This window comes from Crinia signifera, chromosome 3, assembly GCF_055691185.1.
Source record: "Crinia signifera chromosome 3, ASM5569118v1, whole genome shotgun sequence".
Lineage (NCBI taxonomy): Eukaryota > Metazoa > Chordata > Amphibia > Anura > Myobatrachidae > Crinia > Crinia signifera.
Genome location: NC_139219.1, coordinates 175,968,129 through 175,984,230, shown reverse-complemented (window position 1 = coordinate 175,984,230; position 16,102 = coordinate 175,968,129).

Here is a 16,102-nt window from a genome sequence, read left to right as displayed (position 1 = left end):
ATCTGCTGGTATAACCAGCAGATGAGCGGCTTTCCCGATGTTGCGGGTGCTCGCAGCAGTGCTCACTGCTCATCGCCAGGCCATACACACTAGGCGTCTTTGAGCTGGAAGCTACTCAAACCTGCTGTTTTGAAGCGACTTTCAGCTCAAAGTTGCCCAGTGTGTATGGGCCTTTAGTCCAATATTTTGCTCTCATTAAACACTATGTCACCATTATGCAGTCTAGACCATTCCTGAGAATGTGGTGCTTTATTTGACATATTCCTTCAGAGGGAAGCCTTTAAAATGGGCGTCCAAATTAATAGAAACTGAAGATCCCATTTGTAGGGATGTCCGGGTGTTTAGTGAGGCAGTTGGTAAGAAATTTGGTCCCAAAGAATTTGGTTCAAATTCTTTTAAGTCACCTGCTGATAGTCCACAAAATATTATCAAGTCAGCACAAAGATCTCAGCCCATTATCTTGACTGTGGGATGTGCTATCCTGCCTGCTTCTTGCAATCAGTCTCTTGAAGTTTCAGCCTCTAGGGGCAGGAGACCAGTTTTAGCAGTGAATCTAGAATCAGATTCCAGTGATGATGCTGTTTCCATAAGGAAGTGTTATACAAGCTGGAAAATCTGATCCTTCTAGATGTATTCAAGGGAAAAAGAAGAGAAATAATCGCTGACTTTTGCCTTGCTCTGCTTGTAAATTTATTTTCCTCTACCTCCCCATGGCAGCCAACATGGGTTTTCTCCCTATAGGTAGATATCTGGAAAGGAAAGAAAAGACACCTCCCCTATATAAGGACTGCCCCGTCTAGGCTCAGTGTCTTTTTTCCTTTCCAGGTAGAGAGTGGGCTTACCCTGTCAAAATGCTGCTGCCTTCCCCACTGCCGAGTGTAGTAGGGGTTTAGGCTGGACAGTTTCTGGTCTCCCGCTGCCGAGTGCAGTAGGGAGCCCTTCTGCTGGAGATCCCTGCTACCTAGTGCAGTTAGGGGATAGAAGTAAAAAAAAAAAACCCTCGGGCTCAGTTAGATACCTGGAGGTATCCGGATGGAGCCTGTGTGTGTGGGCGGACAGCGGCATCATCTTGGGGCGCAGGAGCGTCTGTAGGAGAGAAGTGCCGAGGTCAGAGTGGCGTGTGACATCAGTTCCAGGTGCACGCGTCATCGCATACGCATAATACATCTTATACAATCGCATCGCCAATGCGGCGGTAGTACATGCCCTAAAGTTGATTCTAGATAGTGTGGCGAGCGCAGCGAGCCACCGAGCCCAAAGCGTGGCGAGCGCAGCGTGCCCTGCGAGGGGACACAGATTATTTTACGTATTGTGCTTCGCTCGCCATGCTTCGGGCTTGTATTCCACATCCCCTCGCGGGGCTCGATGCGCTGGCCCCGCTTCGGGCTCACTATTTAAAATCAACTCCATGCCGACGTGGATAGTGGGGGTTTGAAAAGGTTGAAGGATGCGGATCGCCGCCCCTCGTGGGCTTGCTGCACTCGGCACTCTTCGGGTTGGCGTTGATAGTGGGGGCCGTGCTAGGAAACAAGTACCGACTACTCTCCCCTTGGAGGACGCTAATGTGTTTAAGAATTCCTTGGAGAGAAAGATCAAAATATGCAGGTGGCAGTAGAATTTGTTTGTGACGCTTCCTTGGATGCAGTCCGTTTAGCAGCAAGGACCAATAACAATGCAGCAGTTACCCAGAGGACATTGTGGCTTAAGCCTTAGGCTGCAGATACCCAGTCGAAAAACAAATTAGTGTCTCTGCCATTCCAGGGGGAATGAAAAAATACTTTGTCACAAAGGTGACGAAGGGAGAACAGAAAGGTTTTTGGGGCACACTTGTATGATGAAATATATAGCAAACACAGGTACTAATTAACTAACCCCAGTGTCAAACTATTTAATTTGAACCAGGTACAATATAGGACCTACTGGGGGTTAACAAACCTACATACACCTCAAGCAAACAAATATAGTGCAGCTGAATGTGCAATGGGGACCAAAGGATCTACCATAGCAATACGAAGGATCCACACACTAAAAATAACATTGTAACCCCAAGGTCTCATTGAGACCATTGTGGGCCAAGGTTCCCAGCATGTAGATCCATCTGCTCTCCCTTTGTAATAATAATAATAATATTTAATACAAGTGTGCCCCAAAAACCTTTCTGTTCTCTCTTCGTCACCCTTGTGACAAAGTATTTTTTCAGTTTTGTTGCTGAACATTTTTGGGAGCACCACCAACTGGACACCGCCTATCACTCACTTTCTTGCGGTAACTACGTTGGTACAATATATGTACATTTATAATTGTCAAACCAAAATTTTTAAATTTGCCAGTCCCGACCCACACCCATATTGTAATTCCAGGGGGAATACCTGTTTGGCCGGAAGCTAGACGATATCATTAATAAAATTTCTGGCAGAAATTCTGTATGGCTTACGCAAGACAGAGATGCTAAAAAACTATTTAATAGACCTAAGCACTATCAATTTATGGAGTTTAAAGATGCAAGAGCATACAGGCAAGGCAAAAGTTATAGAAGGCCATGGTTCAGAAATAGAAGTTCCTTTCGTGGCCAGAGAAGCAAAGAAGGAACATTTTCCTTCAGACAGATGTCGCAATGATGCCAGGGAAAAGGTCGGAGGCAGGCTGTTGAGATTCAAACAGGCCTGGTTGCAATTCACAGAAGACAGGTGGGTCTGAGAAATTGTATCCTCCTGATAAAAAATAGAGTTTGTGACAGCACCAGGAAATTGACTGAAGGAGTCGCCTATCCCTGCGTGTCGAAAAGAAAGAGAAGCATTGGTAAGCAGCCTTCAAACTATGATAGCTCAAGGTGAAGTAATCACAGTGCCAAAAGAACAAGAAGGCCAAGGCTGACATTCCAGATTTTTCATTGTGAGAAAAGCTACATTGGGGTTCAGAACTATACTGGACTTGAGGGGATTGAACTCCTATGTGCAAGTGCAGAGATTCAAAAAGAGAGTCAATAAGGTCCATCTTACTGGACATCAAACAAAATTATTTTCTCACAACAATCTACTTGAAGGATGCATACCTGCACATTTCCATTTGCCAGGAACACCAAAAATATTTAAGGTTTCGCCTAAAAGGGGTCACCTACCAAATCACCACACTGCTGTTCGGGCTTTCCATGTCCCCAAGGATGTTCACGAAAGTTCTTGTTGTGCTAATAGCCAACCTCAGACAGGAAGGGATTTCAATTTGGCCATACTTGGATGACTTGTTGATCATGGCAAAGTCAGAAGAGCTGGCATGAGTGCATACGAGTCCTAGATTACTTACGCCAACACGGATGGCTTCTAAACATATATAAAAAGTAATCTAGAGCCAGCAATGGTAGTGAAGTACCTTGGCGTTCTTGTGGACACAAGCACTATGACAGTAAAACTGACCCAAGAAAGAAGTAACAAGATAAGACAAGAGGATCTAGGCATTCTGGCAAAAAGATCAGTGTGTTCAGGGGATTGTTTAAGAGTCCTATGCCTTATGGCAGCGGCGTTGGATACAATCATGTGGGCAAGATTGCACATGAGATATCTACAGAACTGTTTCCTGTTCCAATGGGAAGGGGATGGGAAGAACCTCAATCAGAGGATATTCCTCTCAAGGAAGGCAAGGATGAACCTCAGATTATGGTTGGACGTGGAAAGACTTTGGCAAGGAAAATAATTTGCAGTGAGGGAGCAGTTGGTGGTCACAGTCGATGCCAGTCAGACAGGATGGGGCATGGTCTGCAGAAGAAGGGCAGCTCAAGGCGAATGGGACACGGAATTATACCAGGCCCACTCGAACATAAGGGAAATGAGAGCCATGCTGATGGCGTGCCAGACTTTCCAAAGTCAGATGTGGCAGAAGGAAGTGGTAGTCAGTTTGGACAATCAGGCTGTTGTCGTGTATATAAACAGACAAGGCGGTACAAGTGTGAGAATGCTGAAGGAAGTGACAAGAGTACTTATGTGGGCAGAACAGTGTGTCCAAATTTTGTCAGCAGTATTTATTTCCGGCAAAAGAGTTGGCAGATGCTTTGAGCAGGGGCCCAATAAAGCCTGGAGAATGGGAACTCTCGCAAGACATATTTGCGGTGATAGTAAAGAAAATGGGGCCATCAAGTTTCTTGAGTGGCAACCAAGGCCAATGCAAAAGTACCAGTGTTCATGTTGAGACACTGGCAAGGCTCATGTATGTTTTCCTGCCATTCCCAGTCATCCAAAGGTTGCTGAACAAAATCCAAAAGGAGGAAGCTACGGTCATAGCAATCCTCCCATATTGGCCGAGACGGTCCTGGTTCCCCAAACTAGCGAGGATGGCAGTAGACGAGCCATGGAGGTTACCAATCGAGAAGACCTTATTCAACACAGAAAATATTTCCAGCAACAACCAGGCAATTGGAGACTGAGGGCGTGGTTGTTGAAACCAGAAACCTGGTAGAGAAAGGGTTCGCAAAGCAGGTGGTGAATACATTGCTAAAGGAAAGAAAATCGTTCACGTCAAAGACAAACTACAAAATATGGAGAACATATGCTGGGTTTTGCAAGACAGGTTGCAGAAAACCCAAATCAATTCCCACAATTCTTGAATTCCTACAGGTTCATTGAAAGTCCAAGTGTCGACATTAGGGGCCATGTTGGATATGAAAATAGCCGAAGACAAATACTGTATGTGCAAAGATTTATTCAGGCAATTAAGAAGATAAGACCTACTTTTCATGATCCAATGGCGACATGGGACTTGAATATGGTCCTCAATGTTTTTACAGAAGATCCATTTGAGCCATTATAGGAAGTGCCTATAAGACTTCTTAGTAGTATAACATCAGCTAGACGGGTATTGGAACTGCAGGCCCTGTGGGCAGAAGAGCTATTCCTTAATTTCTTTGAGGGAAAAGTTGTTTTGAGGACAAATCCACATTTTTTACCTAAACTTGTGTCTCAGTTCCATATGATTATAGAGATAGTGTTGCCATCTTTTTGCACAAACCCAACGAATGATAAAGAAGCCAAGTTGCACAAGCTTGATGTCAAGAGGGCTCCAAATATATATCTTAGAGGGTGGAACCTTGGAGAAGAACCAAGAGACTTTTCTTGGTGACGGAAGGCAGAAATAAAGGCATGGGGGCTACAAAAACAATGATAGCTAGATGGATTGAGAATTGTATAGCAGAAGCTTACAAGATAAGAAAGTTAGATCCACCCAAGGGGATCAAAGCTCACTCAACCAGAGATGTTGTGGCATCATGGGCTGAAAAAGGACCAGCTTCGCTGGATGAGTTGTGCAAAGCAGCATGTTGGGCATCAGCTCATATGTTCACTAAGCATTATAGAGTGGATGTGAGCTCATCAAGTGATGCAAAGTTTGAAAGAAAAATATTGGTACTCTTTACCTAGCACGGCGCCCACGATTTTGATCGTGGGCATCGCAGGTAAAAAAATCGTGGGCATTGAATGCACTAAAAATCGGGTGCGACGCGACCGACGCGATGCCCGCGATTTCCCATAGGGAACAATGTTAAATGTCTCAATTGACCCGATTTTCATGTTCAATGCCTCAATTGACCCGATTTTTCCATAGGAAACAATGTTAAATGGTCCACAGAGGCCAAATAGCCACCCTGAACTGTGAAATGGCCCCCACAATTGTTAACGCCACCCCACGATCAACGTGAACCCGAAGCGTGGCGAGCGTAGCGAGCCCGCGAGGGGCGGCGGTACGCGTCTTATGACCTTTTCATACCCCCACTATCCACGTCGGCGTGGAGTTGAGAATAGAATAGTGTGGCGAGCGCAGCGAGCCACCGAGCCCGAAGCGTGGCGAGCGCAGCGCTCCCCGCGAGGGGACGCGGATACCTTCACAGGTAAACGCGTCCCTTCGCGGGCTTCACAGGTATCCGCGTCCCCTCGCCACGCTTCGGGCTCGGTGGCTCGCTGCGCTCGCCACACTATTCTATTCTCAACTCCACGCCGACGTGGATAGTGGGGGTATGAAAAGGTCGTAGGACGCGTACCGCCGCCCCTCGCGGGCTCGCTGCGCTCGCCACGCTTCGGGTTCACGTTGATCGTGGGGTGGCGTTAACAATTGTGGGGGCCATTTCACACTTCAGGGTGCCTATTTGGTCTCTGTGGGCCGTTTAACATTGTTTCCTATGGAAAAATCGGGTCAATTGAGGCATTGAACAGGAAAATCGGGTCAATTGAGACATTTAACATTGTTCCCTATGGGAAATCGCAGGCATCGCGTCGGTCGCGTCGCACCCGATTTTTTAGTGCATTCAATGCCCGCGATGGGCGCCGTGCTAAGTAAAGAGTACCAAAATATTAAGTGCAGTGATATAAAAAAAAATATATAGAAGAATTATGAAGCCGATAATTTGGCGTGGAGAAGGAAGGTGAAAGATAAACCTTGTATCCTTTTATGATTATAATTTTACTGTTATAATTTACTATGATAATTTACCCGCCCAGTGAAGTAACTGCTAGGGTATTACCCATATGTTGGCTGCCATGGGGAGGTAGAGGAAAGTATGGATTCTTACCCGTTAATACGTTTTCCTCTACTCCACCATGGCAGTGTTATTCCCACCCGTATACATAGTGTGATGTATAGGTTATTTGTTGAAGCTTTAAAATTGAAAGACACTGAGCCTAGACGGGGCGGTTCTTATATAGGGGAGGTGTCTTTTCTTTCCTTTCCAGATATCTACCTATAGGGGAGAAAACCCATATGTTGGCTGCCATGGTGTAGTAGAGGAAAGCATATTAACGGGTAAGAATCCATATTTTGTTTGCAGTTTGTATGTTTTTCCAGGATCAGTACTCCAGGTTTTGCAGATCCACCTTGCCTGGGTTTCGTGCACACCTTGGGCTTGGGTGTGACTGCATGCTAGGTTATTTAGTTAGGCTCCCAGTATGCAGACCATGCCAGTTATAGTTCTGCTTTAGTCTTGTCAGAGTTTTGTTTAAGCCTTGTCTGAGTCTGGTTTGCGGAAGGAGTGCTTGCTGGAATACACAGAGAGAGAGGGTGCAAATGCACAATGCGATCATAACATTACAATATACGAGGTTGTTGGTATATCATTGGCCAGTGATATTGGCCTGCCCACAGATCGTCCAGGTCACCTCTTGTCGAGCAGGTCCCTAACAATATGGGGTCACCACCTAGGGGCAGGAGACCAGTTTTAGCAGTGAATCTAGAATCAGATTCCAGTGATGATGCTGTTTCCATAAGGAAGTGTTATACAAGCTGGAAAATCTGATCCTTCTAGATGTATTCAAGGGAAAAAGAAGAGAAATAATCGCTGACTTTTGCCTTGCCCTGCTTGTAAATTTATTTTCCTCTACCTCCCCATGGCAGCCAACATGGGTTTTCTCCCTATAGGTGGAACAATTGGTATGTTTGCTGAACACACATAACCTGTCATCCTCTCCAGTTAAGTTTACCTTTACAATAGATACCTGTGAGGTTCAATATCTCGATGTTAATATCCGTATTGTTAACAACAAATTTGTAACATCACTCTTTTCTAAACTGACAGATAGAAACAACATTTTATTAGCCTCTAGTCATCACCCTTCCTTCACCTTTGAAAAAAGGCCTTCCTTTTTCTCAGATGCTCCGTGTTTTTAGAATTAGCCCTCTCAATTAGAACCTGCCCTGGATCGGATGATCTGCAATTTTTTGGGACGGGGTTATGAAGCTTCTGAACTTGAATTCTTGGTACTTGTGTAGTATCATGGCGCCCCCGATTTCCATCGCAGGGCATTGTACAACCACAAAATCGCGTCGCATCGCATACGATATGATCGCATGTGATGCAATGCAACGCGATTGTACCCGATTTTTTTATTGTACAGGCACCCAGATGCCTGATTCCTATGTTAAATGCCTTCCAGACCCGATTTTACATTGTACACCCACCCTGATGGGTAATGACTATGTTAAATGCCAACCCCATTGTTAACGCCACCCCACGATCAATGCCAAACCGAAGTGTGGCGAGCGCAGCGGTACACGTCCTCCGACCTTTTTCATACCCCCACTATCCACTTCGGCGTGGAGTTGATTTTATATAGTGTGGTGAGCGCAGCGAGCCACCGAGCCCAAAGCGTGGTGAGCGCAGCGAGCCTGACAAGGGGACACGTAATACTTGTGAAGTTATGCGCGTCCCCTCTCGGGGCTCGCTGTGCTCGCCAAGCTTCGGGCTCGATGGCTCACTGCGCTCACCACACTATATAATATCAACTCCACGCAGATGTGGATAGTGGGGGTATAAAAAGGTCGGAGGATGCGTACCGCCGCCCCACACTTGCTCACTGTGCTCGCCACGCTTCGGGTTGGCGTTGATAGTGGTCTGGCGTTAGCAATGGGGGGGCATTTAACATAGTCATTACCCATCAGGGTGGGGATACAATTAAAAAATGGGTCTGGGTGGGCATTTAACATGGAAATCGCGTTGCATCGCATCACATGCCATTATAATGGCATGCGATGCGACACGATATTAAAATTGTACACTCATCCCGGGGAAAGCCTCAAATCGGTCCCATCGCATACCTTAATTAGTGGTATGCGATGCGACGCGATGGGCGCCGTGATAATAAACAAGTACCGAATTCTCTAAACAGAGGATCCTGTCAATGGACCATGACCAAACTCTAGTTTCATCCACGGTCGACAAAACCAAAGAGAAAATCATATGGGTTAATGCATACCACTCTAAATGTGCAAAGATTAATCATATTGCCAAAAAAAAACCTGGCCATTTGTGAGTTCAGACCCTGCTTTATATTCCTTACAAAATAAATCTATTATGTGCTCCTATACCTGTGGCTGCAATTTAAGGGATATGCTAGTAAAAAATGATGTAACCTTTCCTCCACCTACAACCATGTTTTTAGGCAAACCTAAATTAGGCTGTTTTAGATGCTCTGGGTGTACCACCTGTGGCAGGTAATTCATTTTACCATTCATACAGTGGCAAAAAATTCCTCATCAGACACCGGGTGAGCTGTAGCTCTAAATATGTCAATTACCTCATTAGCTGTCCGTGCGGCCGACATTATGTTGACAAGATGGACTGAACCTTTAAGGAACACGCTGCTGCTCACCGTTCCTCCATTAAAATAGCACTTGCTACAGGACATAGTGATCAGCCCATAGCTCGTCAATTCTTGGAAGTGCGACACACGTTGACATCTCTTAGATATAGAATTATAGACCACGTCCCTCCTTTAAAACGTGGTGGTGACAGGTCACTGTGTCTACTCAAAGCTGCTGGATCTTTAAATTAGACACCCTAGCGCCATGCGGTCTCAATGAAAATTTGGGACTGGCGTGCTTCTTATAAATACTGCTATTTAATATTGTTATATTGAGTACATTGGGCTGCTGTTTGTGATATGTTGATGTGGTTATTTGTATGCCGCCTAGCTGAGAGATTAGTGGCTATGGTAATTCAGATTGGATCGCTCCATGTCAGCAAAGTTGGTCTGTTTCCTTATAACTGTTATATGAGGGTGGGGAAAGGGGATGGGTGTAAATCCCGCGCACAAGTTACACCTTGTAAATGTAAAGTAGAATAATTCCAGTGAATGTATCAAATAGTAGATCCACAATGCATATAATGTTAATCAGAGAGTATATTACAGACTAAATCACTCATGTGGAGGTGCACCCCTGAGAGTAAAAAACATACAGATTCAAAAGGAAAAGAAAAAAAGTACTCTCCTTTGTTTGGGGGCACGCTTATCATAAAAGATTTTTTTTTTATTTGTAGTGTTTGTAAATTTGAAAACATGGCTTTTAATATTTTATTCCTAAAAAACTGTCAATGGACAAAAACACAGACTACACAAAACATGAATACGTGGTTGAAACCACTTAGTAGACTCAATTGAGTTCCTCCAGCAGTATATTGCTGGTATAAATTTCAGTGTAAATTTATGTGGTGTATATATCCACAATATACTGTATAAGTTCATTTGGTACACTTTAGTTTAATATTAGACACTGATAGCGAAATGGATAAAATTATAATTATATCCGGTCACATCCAATAAATTGCATGGTGTGTATTGCACTCCAATATTGGAAGACAATTTGTTCATTTGGAGTAAAAAATTTGACAGATACAGAGCTTCAAACATGCAGACAAGCAGGAAACGCAGTGGTAGCCCCTTGATTTGGTGGTGATAATGAGTTACTGTTTAGTAACTCATTATAACTATCAGGGCGAAATTTATTGTGTTGACCGTTTTTCCGAAAATGCGATTTAAACTCAAATCGCCATATATCGCCATTTTTTAAAATCGCATTTTTTCCCAGAAATCGCGTATTGAATGGCTGGCGCAAAGCCGCCCGAAAAGTGCGATAGATAGCGATAGACGGCGATAAGGTGCGAATTGAGTCGATGTAATATGCCATAAAAGTGCGATTTCCGGGTTAGTTCATGTGCGTATTTGCGGCCAACCGGAATGCGATTTACACCAATACACCTGATCAGCCCATACAACATGCTAACTTATTGGCCCACCTTAGTCCCTTGTAATACGCATCACACCCCCTATATAAAGGGGCGCAGACGCCATTTTACCCTTTGAAAGGGAGTAAGGCGTTTGAGATGGAGAGGAGAGGAGGATTGGTTAGGTGCAGAGGAGGCAGAGGGACAGCCAGCTTGGGCCCAAATACCCCAACCACTGGGAGAGGTAGGGGAGTGAGAGGCAGCACTGCCAGAGGCAGGACAGGGAGAGCCAGGATGCTCCCAGCAACAGCTGCGCCAGGGAGAGGCCACATGGTGGAAGCTGAGCAGGTGGCTATGGAGGATGAGGAGGAAGCAGGCACAAGCCATGTGTCCTCACAGGAGGAACAGAGTGCCAGGCGCACAGAGGAGGAGCTGCAAGAGGGGGATTTCTCTGAGGTGGACTGGCCTGTGCAGGAGGCAGATGAAGCAGACTTGGAGGTGCTGGGGGAAGAACCAGGACAGGAGGAGGAGGAGGAAGAGGAAGAGGGTGAGGCTGAAAATGTGGAGGAGGATGATGCAGCTCGTACAGCTAGTGGGAGGAAAGTCAGGTTCTCTTATGAGGAGAATATGGCCCTGGTGCGTGCACTCTTGCCCCTGTATGACCGCCTACTTGGTCCTCACCATCACCGCACAAGTGTGGCAAGGAAGAAGGGGATGTGGGACAGTATCACCTCCGCGGTAAATGCAGTTAGCACACACAAGAGGAGTGTGCGCAACGTCAAAAAGCTATACAATGACATCAAGCGCCTCCTCAAAGCCAAGCTTGCCCTGGAGAAGAAAGAGGCCTGTCGCACAGGAGGTGGCCCTAGGCAGGAAGTCCGCTTTAAGGCCTATGAGAGGCTGCTACGCCGAATCATCCCACCGGAGGTGCTTCCCGGCATCCACATTGCCGACACAGACAGGCTCCCCACTCCACCGCCAACTGGTAAGTGTCCACACATGTCAATGTAACATTTTGCTATGTCATGTGCGCATGCTATTATGGTGCTATGCTTTATGTGTCCAAAAGATTGCTGTGTGTGGAACTACATATCCCAGCAAAATCACATTTTGCTACGTTGCATTGCTAAATAATGGACTGTGCATTTTGCTGGGTTATGTAGTTCCACAGATCCAATTAATGTGTGCTGTCCTAATCACTGTAGGGCTGCAGTGTACTTGATTGTTAATCCATATCAATCCTCTGGGTAGTTAGAAAAGCACTTTACAGTCACTTTTACATGTGTAATCTGCTGGTCTTTCCTGTTATTTGCAAGTGGATTCAAAATATCGTTCACAGTCATAATACTGAAATAACCACTTCAGTTCAAAGTCTTCACATTCCTTATGTAATCATATCAGAGTAAAAAAGTTTGATTTAGGTAAAGTTTTTATCAGCATATTTGAAAAATTGACAGTTAGGTGCAAATGATCATAATGGAAAATGTATTCTTCTTTCAAACAGCTCCATCTCTGGAGTCCCAGCCTGCTGTTGAGCAACATCAGCCACATCCGATTGTTCACACTGTCCAGTCTGCAGGTGAGAGATCATAGTGTTACACAAACACATTGCACATTTCACACATGGCTGTCCCCACCACAGTAGCCTGTGCCAATGCATAATGCATGAGCAATACCTAACCATTCCAACTAAGGTAACATGACCCGCCATACACCAATCTGCATAGCATACTTACCACTCTTTTCTCATGTGTAGGTCCTTCACAACCGATGCCTGAACCTACGGATCCCATGCAAACTATGGACGACATGAGTGAAATCATCCTTGAGACGGTGCCATCGTTGGAACCTGCACAAAACAAAGCACACCCAGTCAATGAGGCCCCCTATACGCAGTCACATAGGCAGCAGCCCCCAATCATTGCAGCCACCAACACCCCCACTAGTGCGGAGGAGTTGGCGCAATCCATCCATCTTTTTAAGGGGAAACAACTAGCTTTTATGGAGGTGCAGACCACCCAACTAGAAACCGTGAAGGGGTATGTGCGGAACATAGCTCTGCAAATGAATTTCTCAAAGTGTGCGGGCTAATGTAGGGACACAAATTCGTCTTGTCTCCACATTAGACACACGCTTAGCAGAAATTGGCCAAGCCATTCAGGGTCAAACTACTAATTTTAGAGCACTAAATGCCAATATGGTTGAACAGACCCAAACTATTAATGGCCAAACAACTGCGTTGATGTCCCTACAAACGCAAATCAGCCTCATTGCAACTACTTTGTTAGGTCAGCACCAAACCACATCTACCCAAAGCAGTAGTGTGTCCTCCACACCCATGAGTGGGTCCCCCACTACTCCCCCACGGCGTAGTGTCCGTACTAGGGGTGGTGGTGCCACTAGTGGTAAGGGTGCTAATACCCGGGCTGTATTCAAACATGAATAATGTTCTTTGCATTTACATGTGTATCATGTTCTTTCTTTTTTTCATTCACTCATGCAGTGATTGTTCCTGCAAATTTTTTATATGCTATGGCCTATGGCTAAATTTTTCTGCAAGTAAAAATTATTTGCATCCAGCAATATACTCGATCCCGAAATTGCATAAAGATGCACTGAACCCCCCTCCAAGGCCCATTATATCAGCTCGAGGGTCATTAACACATCCAGTGTCACAATTGCTGGATACATTTGTACAACAATTTCTGGGGAAAGAACCTACCTACTAAAGGACACGTCACAGCTCCTTATTACATTGGATCAATTACAGGAGGTTCCACCTGATCTCATTCTCTGTACCCTCGATGTAAGAAATTTATACAGTATACAGTGATACCTCACTCCAGTGCAATAATGGCAATGAAAACCTTTTTACATAAGTACAACTTTGATCAGATCCCAATTGCATTGTTCTTACAATTACTGGACTTCACGTTGATCCACAATTATTTCTTACATAATGGTCAGTACTTTGTACAGAGAACGGGCTGTGCGATGGGGTCCCCGGTGGCCACGTCGCTAGCAAATGTCTTCATGTTCGAGCAAGAACAGTCATTCTTCTTCAATGATCCCAGTTTTGCATCCTAGATTCACCTATTTACACGCTATATAGATGATCTCCTCCTGTTTTGGCGAGGTACAGAGGAGGATCTGACAGCGCACATCCACGAGATGAATACACGGGACTCCCCAATAAAATTTATGTTTCAAATTAGTTCCACTAACATCAATTATCTAGACGTGTCTATCAACCTCATTAATAATAAACTGGTCACTATGGTTTACACCCAAGACACTGGACGGAATACCTTCCTCCACAACAGCAGTTGTCACCCCCCGGCGCTCAAGCAGGGCTTGCCCCGATCGCAAATGTTACGAGCGGCCCGGATCTGCAGTGAGGCACACGACCTAGAACGAACACTCAATGAGATGATCATCAAATTCACCAACAGGGGATATAATTACCGTGTACTCCTAGCACAAAAATGTGAAGTGATGCAAATCCCCCGGGCACAGCTGCTAGAGGGATCTGTACCTAAACAAGGCTCGAAAAAAATCCCGTTCATCACGACATTTACCCCATTAAGGTCTCAAAATTGCCCAAACGACCAGAAAATTGTGGCCGATATTATCAAGTGATAAACAATTGCCCTTTAAGGACATGCAAGCGCGACCAAGCTACAGAAGAGGTCGCAGTATCAAAGATCGCTTGGTTAAACCAACTTAGTAACACCTTCGAGCCTACCGGCACAAAAACCTGGTTGCCACAGATGTTTATCATGTACCATATGTAATTACATGGAACCGGGTACCTACTTCAAAAATCCACACACTGGCAAACAATACCGGATTCAACATCCTTTGACCTGTACGACGTCATACATCATCTACATTATCATCTGTCCCTGCGGATTGGTATATGTGGGACAAACCATTCGAAATCTACGCACAAGATTAGCCCTTCATCGTTCCGCCATCAAAGCTGCCTTAGATGGAAAGCCCATGGAACAACCGGTGGCAAAACATTTTAAGTCACATGGACACTCCTTGACAAGCCTCCGCTGCAAACTAATTGACCATATACCACCCCCACCCCCCTAGAGGAGGTGATCGTCAAAAAGCTTTGTCCCAATGCGAATCAAAATGGATTTATACCCTCAACACCCTGGCTCCGAAAGGGTTGAATGAGAAGTTTTCGTGGAATGTCTTTATGTAACTGTCTGATCTCGGAACCGAGATTGCAATGAGTTAGGACACCATATGCTTTCATTTGGGGACACTAACTATAAAGTTAATAATTAATCTACAAATAACCTATTTAGGTGTCTATAATGCTTCTCTCCATGAATGATGTTCCCCTTTTTTCTCAGAGTTATATAATCAAATGTATTTATGTAATGCCACGTAAACATACTCCTATGTTTTATGTAGTCCTTTATATTTATGAATTTCACTCGTCACCTTGGTTACAAGTTTTGTTTTATCACGATTTTTGTGTTACACAGCGTTCCTCCTAAGTCCAGTGCCTGGCACATTACGACGGTGACGGACAGCCGAAGCACCCGCCCATGGAGCGGTGCACGGCAGGCTCGCGCACCCGGAAGTCCTAGCCACTGAACGCCGGTCCTAAACAATACGGTACACACTGTATTAAGCTGCTCACAGGTAAGCCTCTTGTTCAACGATTTATCTATTATTCCTACATGCACTGTATATGACCTGAAGAAAAGGCCAATGTCGGCCTTGAAACGTCGTCCTGTATATATGCACTAATATCTTTATAAAGTTTTTCTAAAAGACCTTTGAGTGCCGCCTCTATCTCCCGTGGGAAGCCCAGCAGCAACCTCGGGCTGGAAATATATATATATATATATATATATACATATAGTACACTTACCCCCCCACCCCCCCGTAGAAGGATGTAGACCAGCACTCAGACGATTTTGGATGAAAAAAAAAGACTCTTTTTTTCATCCAAAATCGTCTGAATGCTGGTCTTCATCCTTCTACGGGGGGGGGGGTAAGTGTACTGCATTTCTCTATATAGACCTGGCACCGACATCCTTATATACCCTGTGGAGTGCCATCTTGCTACCCACAAATCTATATATATATATATGTGTGTGTATATACATACTAAATTAAAAAGAGACGTCACTCCGGGACTGCTGTGTAACAAACTTTACTTGTGCAAGGTCAACACTGTTTCATGTATACACCAGTCATCAGGACACTTTCATATATTTATGTGAATATATATATATATATTTATATACACAACCGACGAAAGAAACGCTTATGTGAACATAGGGTATTCCTTCAAGGTCAGTCTCCCATGTACAGTCCATGAAATAGACTGGTGTTATTTTGGTCTATTGGGGTCTACTGAGGGAGAAAATATCCACCATATTAAAAAGATGACAGTTCAGTAGCCAGGTATCATTGACAAGACACAGGAGAAGTCAAACACAGCCATAGAAATTTGTTGCCTCCACTAGTGGGATTAAGCATATGAATGTCATTGTATTATTCATACCATGTTGAATTATTATGTATTTGTATTAATATTACTTTTTTGCTCTTTGGAGGGACAGTGCTGGTTGGTTTTCCACATTTGGAGGTAGGATGTTA